This window comes from Hoplias malabaricus, unplaced genomic scaffold, assembly GCF_029633855.1.
Source record: "Hoplias malabaricus isolate fHopMal1 unplaced genomic scaffold, fHopMal1.hap1 H_3, whole genome shotgun sequence".
Taxonomy (NCBI): Eukaryota; Metazoa; Chordata; class Actinopteri; order Characiformes; family Erythrinidae; genus Hoplias; species Hoplias malabaricus.
The window spans coordinates 15,001-30,856 of record NW_027101326.1 but is presented as its reverse complement, the minus strand read 5'-3'; the positions used below and the strand labels follow the sequence as shown (position 1 = coordinate 30,856).

Sequence of the window (15,856 nt, the reverse complement as noted above, 5' to 3'; positions counted from 1 at the left end):
GTGTGTGTGTGTGTGTGTGTATGTGTTTGAGAACATGCTGATTCTGCTGACCTTCCATATAAATTATACATTCTGCACATATAGAGCCTATGTCTCACATTACCTCCTCTGGGTACAGCTTGTGTGTGTGTGTGTGTGTGTGTGTTAGAAAGAAAAAGACACTAGCTGAGTAGGAGTCTGGTGAATTACTTCCAGTAATGCTAATTATGCTTAGACTGTGCAAATCTCGACGAGGTGCTCATTTGCCTACTCAGACTGTATGCAAATGAAGCATAAGATACTAGGTCATCAAAGGCCAAGCTTTAGGTAAATAAGCGATGAATTATATATGACGATTAATAATTGACAGTGTCTCCAAGGCAACAGATTGTAGTTTCTATATTTAATAGATATCTAATCCCCTTGAAAAAAGTGCTTGTGATTAAGCAGAATCATCTTTACACAGAATACACACATTATCGTGGCCATATGAAAGCTTTTTAACTCTAATATGTCCCCTCTGTTTCTTTGCTATCTTATCGTATTAATATTTGATGCCATATCATTCATTCATTATCTGTAACCCTTATCCAGTTCAGGGTCGCGGTGGGTCCAGAGCCTACCTGGAATCATTGGGCGCAAGGCGGGAACACACCCTGGAGGGGGCGCCAGTCCTTCACAGGGCAACACAGACACACATTCACTCACACCTACGGACACTTTTGAGTCGCCAATCCACCTACCAACGTGTGTTTTTGGACTGTGGGAGGAAACCGGAGCACCCGGAGGAAACCCACGCAGACACAGGGAGAACACACCACACTCCTCACAGACAGTCACCCGGAGGAAACCCACGCAGACACAGGGAGAACACACCACACTCCTCACAGACACTCACCCGGAGGAAACCCACGCAGACACAGGGAGAACACACCACTCTCCTCACAGACAGTCACCCGGAGGAAACCCACGCAGACTCGGGAATCGAACCCATATCATTAATATGAAATACACCAATCAACCACAACATTATGACCACCTCATTGTTTCTACGCACATTTTCTTTTCTCTCAGCTCCATTGACCATCCAGGACGACCTTTGCTCTTCATACTTTTTTGGCCCCCTTTCACCCTTTTCTTCAGTGTTCAGGACCACCACAGTGCAGGTATGATTTGGGTGGACGATCGTTCTCTGACATGGTGGTGGTGTTAAAATATTAAAGTGTGTTGTGCTCTTACGAGAGAATCAGACACAGAGTTTTTAAACACTGCGTCCACTCACTGTGCGCTGTGTCAGACGTACCTACCGTGCTGGTCCAGCTGGTAGCTGTAAAGTCAGAGCCAGTAGCTCATTTGTTGTGAACAGTTTGTGTTAGTCTTCCTCTAGTCCTTCATTAGTTGTCACTTATTCTCGCACTGCCAGATTCTCTAGGGAGAGTATAGTGCTTTTCGCCACTTAACGTGGTCAATAACAATCTACTACTGCAGGAAAAGAACCAAGCAAAAGGACCAATCACAAATGTACTAAATTGGCATGACGTGTAGAAGGAGGCGATTCACACCAGCAGAAACAGCAGAAACACACCTGTACTGGCACAACACACACTAACACCCCACCAACACATCAATCACTGCAGCACTGAGAATGATCCACTATGAAAAGTCATACCTGCTCTGTTGTGGTCCTGTGGGGATCCTGACCATTGAAGAACAGGGTGAAAGGGGGCTACCACAGTATGCAGAGCAACAGATGAACTACAGTTCGTAACTGAAGAACTACAAAGTCCTGCTGTGTGGTCAGTGGAGCTGAAATAATGGACAGTGAGTGCAGAAACCTAGAGGTGGTCATAATGTTATGGTTGATCTGTGTATGTATGGGGGCGGCATTGTGGCGTAGCAGGTAGTGTCTCTGTCACAGCTCCAGGGACCTGGAGGTTGTGGGTTCGATTCCTGCTCTGGGTGACTGTCTGTGAGGAGTGTAGTGTGTTTTCCCTGTGTCTTACTGGGTTTCCTCTGGGTGACTGTCTGTGAGGAGTGTGGTGTGTTCTCTCTGTGTCTGCGTGGGTTTCCGCCGGGTGACTGTCTGTGAGGAGTGTGGTGTGTTCTCTCTGTGTTTGCGTGGGTTTCCTCCGGGTGACTGTCTGTGAGGAGTGTGGTGTGTTCTCTCTCTGTCTGCGTGGGTTTCCTCCGGGTGCTCCGGTTTCCTCCCACAGTCCAAAAACCCATGTTGGTAGCTGGATTGGCGACTCAAAAGTGTCCGTAGGTGTGAGTGTGTGAGTGAATGTGTGAGTGTGTCTGTGTTGCCCTGTGAAGGACTGGCGCCCCCTCCAGGGTGTATTCCTGCCTTGCACCCAATGATTCCAGGTAGGCTCTGGACTCACCATGACCCTGAACTGGATAAGGGTTACAGACAATGAATGAATGTGTATGTATGTCTTGACCTGAAGAGTGTGCTTTGGCTAATTATAATGTTATGCATTTCTTGAATTCTTTAAATTCATTCCTTGAATATCAATTTGATAGAATTCTTAATTGGAGAGTGAGTGTATATTTGTATATGAGTTGCTCATTTACATATGATTCCCTCCCTCAGCACGGATTATCAAGGTGCAGACATTTATGACGCTGAATAGGCCAAGTCTGCTTACAACACAAACACAGGCACAGAGACACACACACACACACACACACACACACACACAAACTATCTGCATATCCTTCTGTGTCCTCTAGAGTTTTTTAGCATTCTCTGAAAGTCGTCTGTGTCCCGTACAAGATCACGCCGCTGTGCTCTGAAACACCAAACACATTACATCACTCTGTCTCTCTATCACTCTTTATTTATCTCCCTCTCTCTCTCTCTCTCTCTCTCTCTCCTCTCATATTCCATCCTTCTCCTCTCTCTCAGCCCACCTGTCTTTCTGTTACCCCTTCTCTTCTTCCTCCTAAACATCCCCCTCTCCTTCTCTCTGTTTCTCAGTTCTTGTTCTTTCTCTCCATTCTCTAATCACCCCTCTTAGCATTCCTCTCTGAGACTTCCTCTCTCTCTCTCTCTCTCTCTCTCTCTCTCTCTCTCTCTCTCTGTGTCTGTGTGTGTGTGTGTGTGTGTGTGTGTGTGTACTGTGTGTCTGGCAGGTTGAATGGGTGTTAATGTGATATAGTCCCTGCTGAGTTCTCAAACACACACACACACACACACACACACACACAAACACACACACACACACACACACACACACGCACAGATGAATAACCAGTAGGGGGCACTAGTGCCAGGTCCATCTCTGATTCTGAGACCCAAACAGGCTACGTCCAGAAACTAAAAGCCACTGATTATCCCATCACTCCAAGAACCCCATGTACAACACCATATGTGTTTTTCATGCTATATTTGTTCTTAAGGTAAGACCTCAGCTTTTGCATACAACTGATTTACAAAAACACAATGTCCACAAAGTTCATATTAAAGTGCCTCTGATCTAGGATCAGACAGGTCCCTACAAACCCCAGCTTCTCCCCTTTGTGATGCCATTTTCCCAGCTGTCCACATGCAAGAGGAAAACAGGAGAAGCTCTAAAGACAATCATGGCTGAAGATTACTATAATTAACCTCAGTGGCAATCTAGACTATGACCCACGAATCTCGGAGATTTAACTTAGCTCACAAAGATGTGGAAGCAGCATTAGTGATAGCAATTACCAACAGCCTCTTCTCTTCCAGGGAGGCTGTGCATCAGAGATTGAAAGTTTGCTGTGAGGAACGCATGGCATTCTGCTACAAGAGCTTTAGAGAGGTGAGCTACCGATTCTGAATCACAAATACCACTTCAGCTCATCCAAATGGTACTGAATGGCGCTCCATCAGTCCATGAATTTCAATTCTACTGGTCTATAGCTCAGTGGGAGGGTGATATATAGCCCTCTAGCCGACCCATTTCATTGAGCATGGTGACCTTAGGCTCAAGGGGAAGCTGCTTCCACGTTTTCCAGAGATTACACAAGCTGTGCATATAAATATCTGGATTTCCACAATGAAATATTGTGATGAAAAGTAACCATACCCTTAGACTCTGTACTTTCACTGACAGGTTACTGTACTGTTTGTAAAAATATAATATAGCAGTCTTGTTTAAAATTTATAATTCAATTTCTAAACCAGGAGTGCCCAATGTGTCGACTGCACCTCATTTAAATAATGAGAAGCATTGTGGTTAAGAGCCCCCTGTGTCACGTATCGACGCGTTGGGGGTTGGGGGGGGGCATCATAGCCTCATATATGGATCAGCAAGGCAGTCTGATCACGCCTCATTTAAATAATGTGAATCAGCCTTTTCCCACAGGAATATAATTAAGTCCACACTCAATGATGATTACTGAAGCCGGTTTGATAAGTGGTCCAATGAAACCAGTTGGACCAGTGGTCCAATTGAAGTCAGTCCCATATCTGTATTGCCTTTCTGGGTTAACTATAGTCTGCGATCACATCTCAGTGTGTTGACAAATGTATATAAATCAATAAAGCACTTTATCCATCGTCAAACCCCCTGAGGATGTCATGCTCTTGCCTGTATTGGAGGATATGAGTTCAGGATTTTGAGAGTAACCCAGTGGACCGATGTCCTCCAGATTCCTCAATAGTCAACATCAAATCTGATGATTCGGAATCAGATCAGCCGTCCCGTTTCTCCGGTTTCTACTTGTTCTCTCTGTTCCTACTGCTCCTCTCTGCTCTTTGACTACGCCCCGTCCTCTATGGGTAGGAGAGGAGGAGTAGAGAGAGAGGGAGAAGACAGAAAGTTTTTTGATGTCTGTGCTCTGCAGCTTCTGTGAATCGTGCCAATTAGGTCTGTTTAATCCAGTAATTCTGCAGTCAACCACAGTTCTGATTCCAAAAATCTAGACATCAGCCTGTATTACACATGCACTTTTACACAGGAATTAAACGGTAATTAAAAGAGACACACACACTTCCTTAAAAATGCATGGTTTTTATGTTTTGTAGGAAATATTTGGTTATGTATCTGGAAAATTAGCCCTTTAGCCAATTAGCTAAACCCTAACATGGACCTTATATTGTAATCTTTAATGTTAAAGCCTGAGTTTTATGAGAGATCAGATTTACAGGTAAGTGAACAGCCCTAGAACTCCCATGAAATTACTCAGAGGACTTGAGTGTGAAGCGAAGACACCACATTAATATGAATGTAGCGAACAAGTAACAGAAGCTAATATGCTAATATCCACTACTGTTTTAGCTATATTACAGCCATCTGTAACAGTATGGGTGAATCCCATTTCACCCTTTTGCCTTACAACTTATCCCTACTCCTCTGTGTCGCCTAGATGTGGGGTGTCTCAATTGTTCTTGGGAAAGAGGGGTAGGGCCAAGGAGTATATCCCTTGAAATGGAAATGTTTCACAGGCACTCTTCAAACGAAAGGCTAAGAATGCCTTGTGAATCACTGGGAAGTGGTGGCGCAATCAACCAAACAAGCCACAAATGCCAGTATTTTCACACAATGATAACCATCTAAACTGTGTTAACTTAATTTAATGTAGTTTCAATACATGACGTCCCTCTTCTTAATGACAGGAATAAAACACTGCAAAGCTAGCTAATACAGTTCCAGTTTCACCTTAAATGGTGAAGCAATTACATTCTAGTGCCTGTGGCTACTGCAAATTTTAAGGTGGAATTGGAAAATATCAAAGAGAGCTAGGGCTTTATCATTTTTGGAGGAAAACTTGATTTGTCTGATATCACTGCAGACTGAACTCAGAACACTACAGAAGCTCTGCTCTTTTATCTTTTCTGATGATATATGAAGGATACTTTGACGAGGCTTAATCCCTTCGCAGGTACCTAAACCATGTGCAATTATTGGTCGTTGTACATCGTAAAAACTACATGTGTCTTCCATATTTAAGCCACCCGTGGCAGTGAACACACACACTAGTGCACTAGGGGCAATGAACACATACACCTAGAGCGGCAGTCGGCCATCCCCAGAGCAGTTGGGATTTCGGTGCATTACTCAAGGACGCCTCAGCAACCTTTAAGCCCCGAGCCCACATCTAACCATTAGGCCACAGCTGCTCAAATTTGCAGAAACAATATTATGAGATTACTTAACAATTCAACATATTTTAAAGTAAAGGTGTGATGACTAAAGTATACATTTGCATCAGGTGAATCAGTGGGTATCTTGGTAACTCGTAGGATACTTTAGCCTCACAGCTCGAGTGCATAACATAAAGGGGATAAGATGTTCTGGCTAATAGACTATCTCTGGGGTAAGGTGAATGTGTTCATTTTGGCTAAACTCTCCCTTGAACGTAGATTATGGAGTCTGTATTCTCTGGCCGCCTCTCTCAGACCCTAGGTCAGTGTCCCCTCAGCCGGCTGATCCTCCACAAAAGAGCCCGAGCAAATTACAGCCTCACACCCAGTAGCCAACAGTAATCTCTAATTACTGAAATCAATTTAAGGACAGCGGCCTTATCCACTACTGGGGGTTGTATTAAACCTGCAAGTGTGTGCGTGTGTGTGTGTTATTTCTTGTGGAATAACGTGCCAGGACATTGACCTTGCGGAAATATATGGCTGCATTCTAATAAGGAAAATTTAAAAAACCAAACACACAGAGGGAGAGAAATCTGACTTTTGGGTCACTCTAAAGATATGTTTCCGTATAACATAAAGTCATGTACAGGAAACACAAAACAGTACTAGACGCCAGAGAAAAATGAGGTTTTATTAGTTATGTTCTTCGTTTATTTATAATAATATACTGTGCCAGTCTATAGCAGAACTAGAGCATGTCTATTAGAGACTACTTGCATTGGTACAACAGCAAAAACCCAATGCTGGTGAGTTTTATATCCATTAAATAGACCATGTTTGACAATGACCTGATGATTTTAGACTCAATGCATGCTTTTCTTAAAGAATATATAAGCTACACTGTAAAACAATTTTTGTAAATTTTACAGTAAAATACTGGCAGCAGAGTTCCCAGCCATTTACCGTATTTTTACAGGAACACTACTGTATTTCAAATTTACAGCATATTACTGTAATTGAATAAAACAATAATTTACTGTAAATACTGTGATTTACAGTAAAATACTGGCAGCAGAGTTCCCAGCCATTTAATGTATTTTTACAGGAACACTAGTGTATTTCAAATTTACAGCATATCACTGTAATTGAAAAAAACAATAAAATAATAAAAGTAAAATACTGTAGCAGACTCGCTGTAAATTTACAGCAATTTTTTAAAATGTATACTTGCATTAATGAATGTCTGTAACCACAGTTCTGTGCACATTAAAACGGGAGCTTGAGTGATTTCGACAAGTGTGTTATGACTTTGATATGGTAGCACCAAGTTACTCAAGTGCCCAACCAAAGACGTGCATTTCAAACACCAAACATGTCTTAGCTGCCCAATAACTTCGCTTTAAACATGCAATTTAAAAATAGAAATTAAAAAAACTAATACGCTAAACTGAGATGCCCGCATTTCAAAAAATAGCACTGCTTTAAAAACGCTGGAATACAACATCCTTGGTCACCTGGAATCAGGGCATAATAAAATGCACGACTACTTTGCCATAACGAAAAAGACAAGCCTTCAAACTGTACAATGAAAGACCTAAAAGTAGGTCTATTATTCGGAAAGTGCTGAAGATTAAGAATATCTAACTAGCCTTTTAGCTTTTAAAGCCGTAATTATTTTCCCTCAGTTCCTTGACATATTTCTCAAAGAAGTATGGTACTGCGTCTCTAAGCTAGCTGAGTGTTTTCTCTTGAAAAAGTCTTTTCAGTAGCTTTAAGGTTTACCAGCACCTCTAAATGATCCAGGTATCAGTAGCAGACCACTCCAGCCAATAAACGTTACTTACAGAGTCTGATTAGTCCTAGGATGGGACACTACCTAGGGACCCTAGGTCCTGTGAGCTTTTCCCTGAGGCTGCTATTGGGCTTTAAGACTTCATCAGGGCACATAATGAGAAGGGAGTTAAGGACTTATGTATGTGAACGTTTTACCACCAAGCAATAACATGGCAGTCTAGAGAATAGAATGTAATCTAAGAGCATATTTGGCTTTGAGGTTTGCTAAATGACAGATATGTTTACACACGTCCCCAAAAAGGATATCAATTTCTAAAACATGTCTGAGTGTGTGTGTGTGTGTTTGTGGATGGCAAATTGGGTTATGTTGGAGCGATGTAGAGTTTGTGTGATATATTTAGTCAGGAGGCTGGTCTGTATGTGGGGTACAGCGCTGCGGTGGGCGGGGCATGTGGGGCGCCCCACTTTCCTTAACTGGAGCTATCTGACCGCGCGGGTGTGTCTTTGGTAGGAACGTGTACGCGGATTCAAGGCCTCTGTAGAACTGACTATAAACAGACAGACACACAAGCAGGATGCTAAGAGGTTTGGGACAGACGTGGTACCACTCAAATTTAAACTCTGACAAGGTACTGCTTCATTTTAAATACAAACCCACCCGTCCAGGCCCAAATAAACCTCTTACAAACCGTTTCCAAACCTACTTTGATGCATTAGACTTCACTACTGAGAGGACATACACTGAAACATAAGTAATAGGTCGGGTAGCAGACCCCCTGACACAGATAAATCCTCTTATGGAAAACACCTGTCTGATATTTAAACTAAATCAACACACAAAACCAGTATTTCTCAAGATCATCCTACATTTTAAATAGTACAGAAGTAAGGCTATAAAGAAGCGGAGCCTGCACGGTAATGTAGAGTTTTAGGGGTTAGCAATAGCACAATGGACACTAGACAACAACACGCAAACAAACAGACACACAACCAATTTAGAGAATGTGTAACTGTAATTGTGGGTACAGTGAGATAACTGCCAGACAGTGGAGGTAAGAACGGTTGCCAAATAATACAACCATTTTAAATGCAAAATGTCTTAAAATACAATATAGCGATGACGATCATTATCGTTTATTATCGCTATCATATTTCAGTGAATTCAAAGTGAATCAACCTGTTTATTTCAGAGCTTTAAAGCTATTTTATGAAAAGAAATGTGTGTTATTGTGGACTATTCTTCTCACAAATCATAGGAATAGTTCTGCAGCTGATGTGGTGATCCCAGTACAGCACATACAGTCTTAATTCAAGACACTCAGGATATGTGCCTCAATAAGATGTGTTAAATCCAAAGGAAAGGCTGATATATGCAGTGTGTGTTTATTAATATATAAAATAAATGTATATATTATTATTATTATTATTATTACTAATAATTAAGAGATGGACACTACTTACGCCTTCACTGCACTTGTAACCGTTGCTGGACGCTTGACAGAGGAAACGAAGGAAAGTGTCCGGCTTTAGGAAAACTATCAAAATCAGCTTCACTCTGGAAAAGAGCAGGGAGAGCACTGAGGTCAAAGGTCAGCAGTCATCGGACAGCTGCAGGTCAAAAACACACACACACAATGTCCACAGAAAGAAACGAATAGGCAGGGGGGGGAAAAAATGTCCGGTCAGTGTGTATCCTCGGTCCAGTATCAGTCCACTGTGAGACGGAATATCCACTTTTCCTACAGCTACACACACACACACACTTGCGCATGGGCTGTGTAAGTGTGCCGGTGTGCTCCACTTCTGTGTATGAGTCACACACACTAAAGCAGTCACTCTCACACACACGTATTTATCTTATTTTATTTACTAAGTTCTTTTAGTTTTGCTGAATCTGTCTGTTCTCTGTTTCCAAACCCACTGTGTGTGTGTGTGTTTATGCGTTTGTGTCTGTCTGTGTGTGTTTGTGTGGGTATTACTGTATAAAATTAATTACTCCCCGTCTCATCACAACTCATTTTAATCATGGGTTAATCTTTCCTGCAGTTACACACAAACACACAGGTGTACACACCTTCTTAAACTGATGTGTGTGTAGTGGAAAGCACCATGTGTGTGTTGTGTGAGTGTGAGTAGACAGGCAGACACGGGCTGGGACATACACACACACATTTTGGGGTGATTCAGGGAATGAAAAAAAAGAAAAGACAAAGATGAGAGAGAGAGAGAGAGAGAGAGAGAGAGAGAGACAGAGAGAAAGCGAGAGAGAAAGAGAGAGAGAGAGAAAGAGAGAGAGAGAGAGAGAGACAGAGAGAAAGCGAGAATCTAAAATCTAAGAGTGTGTAATAAATTATAAAACAAAAAATAAAAAGCTCTTGAAATGTGAAAAAAAATTGTAAGATAGTCCATTCACACCCTCAATGTGTGTGTGTGTGTGTGAGAGAGAGAGAGAGAGAGAGAGATGGAGACAAGTAGACTCACAGAGAGACAGAGGCAGACAGACAGACAGAAGGAGAGAGAGAGAGAGAGAGAGAGAGAGAGAGAGAGAGAGAGAGCCAGACAGACAGAGAGAGGAGGAGAGTGTGGGAGTGTGTTTTTGGTCGGGGGTGGTGTGTAAGTGAATTACCGGAACAGTTGTGTTTTGAGAACTACATTGTGTGTTATGGTCGAAGGATTACACACACAATAGTATACTGTCCTCCACCTTCAATCTATAATGCACACACACACACACACACACACACACACACAGAGTGGCAGCTTCTGTAAGATATGTGGCAGACAGAGCAACACACACAAAGTGAGAGGGAGGTGTGTTAACGTAGGCTGTGTGTGTGTGTGTGTGTGTGTGTGTGAAGCAACTACTGGTAGCTTCGATAGAGTGGAGAGAGCAGATGGAGGAAACACATGCTGACACACAAACGCACACACAATTATATATGTATCCATGTATATATATGTGTGTGTGTGTGTGTGTGTGTGTGTGTTAATGTTCAAATGAGACAAACAGCCCTGCAATGCACACAAATAACTACACACACATGGTGTGAACACTGGTGTACGTACCTATCATCCCAACCCAGAGTTTTCCCAAATCAGAGAGGCGGAGTGGGGGAGGGGAGAGACGAGGAAAAGAGAGAAAATCAATCGCTCCGAACGAAAGAGGGAGAGACAGCGAGATGCTCCCAAAGAGAGACAGAGGGATGAACAGAGCTGCTGAATGGAAGAGAGAGAGAGGGATGGAGAAGACATGAAAGTTAAAGAGAGTGGGGGCGGGAGAAGAAAAAAAGACAGATAGCGACAGAAATAGAGAAGGATGGAAAAAAGGAAACAGAGTAAGGAAAGAAGGGGTGAGAGGGATGGAAAGAGAAAAAGAACGAGGATAAATTCAGAAAGGAAAGAGACCGAAGTGGGAGGGAAGGACAGAAAATGGAGGGAACGTGGGGAGAAACGAAAGAGAGCACAATTTAAAAAATAGACGGGGATGGAGAGAGAACGAGGGAATGAGAGGAATGGATGGATAGAGAAAAGGGAGGAATGAATGAGAGGTATGATTGACGGGAGAAAGAAAAAAATCAAAGGAGAATGGAGAGAAAGAGCTTCAGGCCGTGAGGAGGAGATGGAGCAGGTGGTGGGAATGAGAGAAGTATAGATGGATGCATGGATGGATGATGGATGGATGGGGAATGAGAAGAGAATAACGTGGAGGCTCCCTCTCTACGTGTGGCGTGTGTGTGTCACAGGTGGAAAGAATTGTGGAGGATGTAGATGGAGCAGTAGATGAGCAGACAGAGGAGAGACAGAACGGAGAGATGGAACGACAGAGCACCTCCCAGCACCACCATCAGGAAGAAGAAGAACAAAAAGCGAAAGAGAAAAACGAATACGCCGCCGGCCGCCTCCGTGCCGCCGCGGGTCCGTCCACCGCTGGAGCTCCACATAAAAACACCTGCTTTCACACACTCACGAAAATACACACACACACACATATACACACACACACACACACGCACACACACACACACACAGCTGTATGGCTGTGGGTCGAGCGTCTGTATCACTACCTGTTTAAACACACACACACACACACATTCACACTCACACACACACACTGCACCCAGTGCATTCTGGATAAGAACTTACGCTAGTCAGTCTCTCTCTCTCTCTCTCTCTCTCTCTCTGTCTCTTTTAGCAGAGGATGGAGGGGGGAGTAAGGGATGGCTTCAGCAGGGCATTAGTATGCAGCGAGAGAAAAGGGGGAACAGAGCGGAGGAGTGCGAGATGAATGGAGCCTAGTGAAAGAGTGTGGCACCCTCTGCTGGTCCAATGCTGTCAACTTCATCACCAAGGAGTTAACTATAAAGATAAAAGAGAGGCAATAACATTCTATGTACTGGGTAAACACTGTAGAAGCTGTTTTTTTAATGTAGCTACACATTACCTACTTCTTACAGTCCATACACTGTCAGATAAAAGGTTGGTACAGGTGCATAATTGTGACTAAAACTACAAACCGTGTAAATTTACCTTTAAAAGTCCAATTGTGTTCCCTAAAGTTTCTCTTCTCCAGAAGGAGCTTGTAAGCTTCCATTATAGACCTGTGTGAACTAAAAAAAACACAGCTCCAGGAACCTGGAGGTTGTGGGTTCGATTCCCGCTTCGGGTGACTGTCTGTGAGGAGTTGGTGTGTTCTCCCCGTGTCCGCGTGGGTTTCCTCTGGGTGACTGTCTGTGAGGAGTGTGGTGTGTTCTCCCTGTGTCTGCGTGGGTTTCCTCCGGGTGACTGTCTGTGAGGAGTGTGGTGTGTTCTCTCTGTGTCTGCAAGGGTTTCCTCCGGGTGACTGTCTGTGAGGAGTGTGGTGTGTTCTCCCTGTGTCTGCGTGGGTTTCCTCCGGGTGACTGTCTGTGAGGAGTGTGGTGTGTTCTCTCTGTGTCTGCGCGGGTTTCCTCCGGGTGACTGTATGTGAGGAGTGTGGTGTGTTCTCCCTGTGTCTGCGTGGGTTTCCTCCGGGTGACTGTCTGTGAGGAGTGTGGTGTGTTCTCCCTGTGTCTGCGTGGGTTTCCTCCGGGTGACTGTCTGTGAGGAGTGTGGTGTGTTCTCTCTGTGTCTGCAAGGGTTTCCTCCGGGTGACTGTCTGTGAGGAGTGTGGTGTGTTCTCCCTGTGTCTGCGTGGGTTTCCTCCGGGTGACTGTCTGTGAGGAGTGTGGTGTGTTCTCTCTGTGTCTGCGCGGGTTTCCTCCGGGTGACTGTATGTGAGGAGTGTGGTGTGTTCTCCCTGTGTCTGCGTGGGTTTCCTCCGGGTGACTGTCTGTGAGGAGTGTGGTGTGTTCTCCCTGTGTCTGCGTGGGTTTCCTCCAGGTGACTGTCTGTGAGGAGTGTGGTGTGTTCTCCCTGTGTCTGCGTGGGTTTCCTCCGGGTGACTGTCTGTGAGGAGTGTGGTGTGTTCTCCCTGTGTCTGCGTGGGTTTCCTCCAGGTGACTGTCTGTGAGGATTGTGGTGTGTTCTCCCTGTGTCTGCGTGGGTTTCCTCTGGGTGCTCCGGTTTCCTCACACAGTCCAAAAGCACACGTTGGTAGGTGGATTGGCGACTCAAAAGTGTCCGTAGGTGTGAGTGAATGTGTGTGTGTGTCTGTGTTGCCCTGTGAAGGACTGGCGCCCCCTCCAGGGTGTATTCCCCGCCTTGCGCCCAATGATTCCAGGTAGGCTCTGGACCCACCATGACCCTGAACTGGATAAGGGTTACAGATAATAAATGAATGAATGGACATATGAAATCAAATACTGACATCAATACCGACTTTTTTTCCACTGTTTCAAACTCAAGGTGGAACTGACTAAAAAGTCTGTTGATCGCTAACTGCATGAAGGTAAACGCAGACAGAAAGTGCTACAAAACTAAACAACTCAAGTTACAAATAAGTTACTGAGGTAATTCAAACTATGAATAGAAACTCTCAGACAAGTTAAACGCCTGCCACGTACCAACAACAGTCAACGTAATGTTTCAGCGTAAAGGATGCGGAGCTTCTGAACGTAAATAAGAAAAGCAGCAGTTCCCCACAATCCTAGACACTGCTTTTAATTCATGCTCTCAAATGCCCATCAACACCACCATAAGTCAATACCCCTGATTAATACTACCATACAATGATCACCTCCACCCATAAATACCACCACACAGCCATCCATTACTCCCTACATTAGAGCGATAATGAGCGATAATAATACATCATACTGTCATTTCAGGGTATTTTTGCAATAAAGATATTCTTGGTGATATGACAAAACTTTGAATAATATAATATCCCTCTAAAAACATACTAATGCAACAAATAAAGTTAGTTTTAATTTAGTATAAATGTCCTTCACAGGGTGATACAAACACACACACACACACATTCACACGTATGGACACTTCCACCTACCATGCCACACACAATATATATTTATTTTATTCATTCATTCATTATCTGTAACCCTTATCCAGTTCAGAGTCGTGGTGGGTCCAGAGCCTACCTGGAATCATTGGGCGCAAGGCAGGAATACACCCTGGAGGGGGCGCCAGTCCTTCACAGGGCAACACATACATTCACTCGCACACACACCTACGGACACTTTTGAGTCACCAATTCACCTACCAATGTATGTTTTTGGACTGTGGGAGGAAACCGGAGCACCCAGAGGAAACCCATGCAGACACAGGGAGAACACACCACACTCCTTACAGACAGTCACCCGGAGGAAACGCACTCCGACACAGGGAGAACACACCAACTCCTCACAGACAGTCACCCGGAGGAAACCCACACAGACACAGGGAGATTACACCACACTCCTCACAGACATTCACCCGGAGGAAACCCACGCAGACACAGGGAGAACACACCACACTCCTCACATACAGTCACCCGGAGGAAACCCACGCAGACACAGGGAGAACACACCACACTCCTCACAGACATTCACCCGGAGGAAACCCACACAGACACAGGGAGATTACACCACACTCCTCACAGACATTCACCCGGAGGAAACCCACGCAGACACAGGGAGAACACACCACACTCCTCACATACAGTCACCCGGAGGAAACCCACGCAGACACAGGGAGAACACACCACACTCCTCACAGACAGTCACCCGGAGGAAACCCACGCAGACACAGGGAGAACACACCACACTCCTCACAGACAGTCACCCGGAGGAAACCCACGCAGACACAGAGAGAACACACCACACTCCTCACAGACAGTCACCCGGAGGACACCCACGCAGACACAGAGAGAACACACCACACTCCTCACAGACAGTCACCCGGAGGAAACCCACGCAGACACAGGGAGAACACACCACACTCCTCACAGACAGTCACCCAGAGCGGGAATCGAACACACAACCTCCAGGTCCCTGGAGCTGTGTGACTGCGACACTACCTGCTGCACCACCGTGCCCTATATTTATTTTAGTGTATTAAAAATATCAATATCGCCACCATCGTACACCCATCCTTCAACAACTCCACATTCAAATTACTATCTGCCAGTGAACCAACATTTAACTGTATCACCGTCCATAAAGACATTGTGTGACTATTGACATCCATGAACACCCTACATTAATACCTCCACTCAGTACACCCTCCATTAGCACACCAAGCAAACCAACGTCCATTAACACCCATCCCTCAGTACCCCTTTAATCACTCAAACAATCAATACACTCAGTGATCAGTGAGGTCCATTCATCAAAACCCATCAACACATCACTCATCATTACAACATCCATCCCCTTCAATTAACGTATTACGCATCAACACCTAACTGACAGACCGTCCAATAATAACTCCAATTAACACAACAGCCATCATTAATTCCATCAAATCTTCCCATCAGCACGCCACCAATAAACACCATCATTCATTAGCAACATTGATCAACAAAGAAATTAATCATTATTTCCAATGAACGTGCCATCATTCGACGTCTTCACTTTGAATCTGTTAACCCTATCAAAGCCAATC

General features: G+C 44.3%; 1 protein-coding gene across 1 annotated transcript in view; it reads right to left on the bottom strand.

Annotated features, from left to right (window-relative positions):
- LOC136686048 (glutamate receptor ionotropic, NMDA 2B-like) overlaps window positions 1-10,995 on the bottom strand; it is a 173,468-nt gene extending 162,473 nt beyond the window's left edge. The window contains exons 1-2 of the mRNA XM_066659530.1: window positions 10,904-10,995; window positions 9,299-9,392 (exon numbers count right to left, since the gene is read on the bottom strand). The gene's annotated coding sequence lies outside the window, so the exon portion shown is untranslated. The remainder of the gene's footprint in view (window positions 1-9,298; window positions 9,393-10,903) is intronic.
- Between the last annotated feature and the right edge of the window lie 4,861 nt (window positions 10,996-15,856).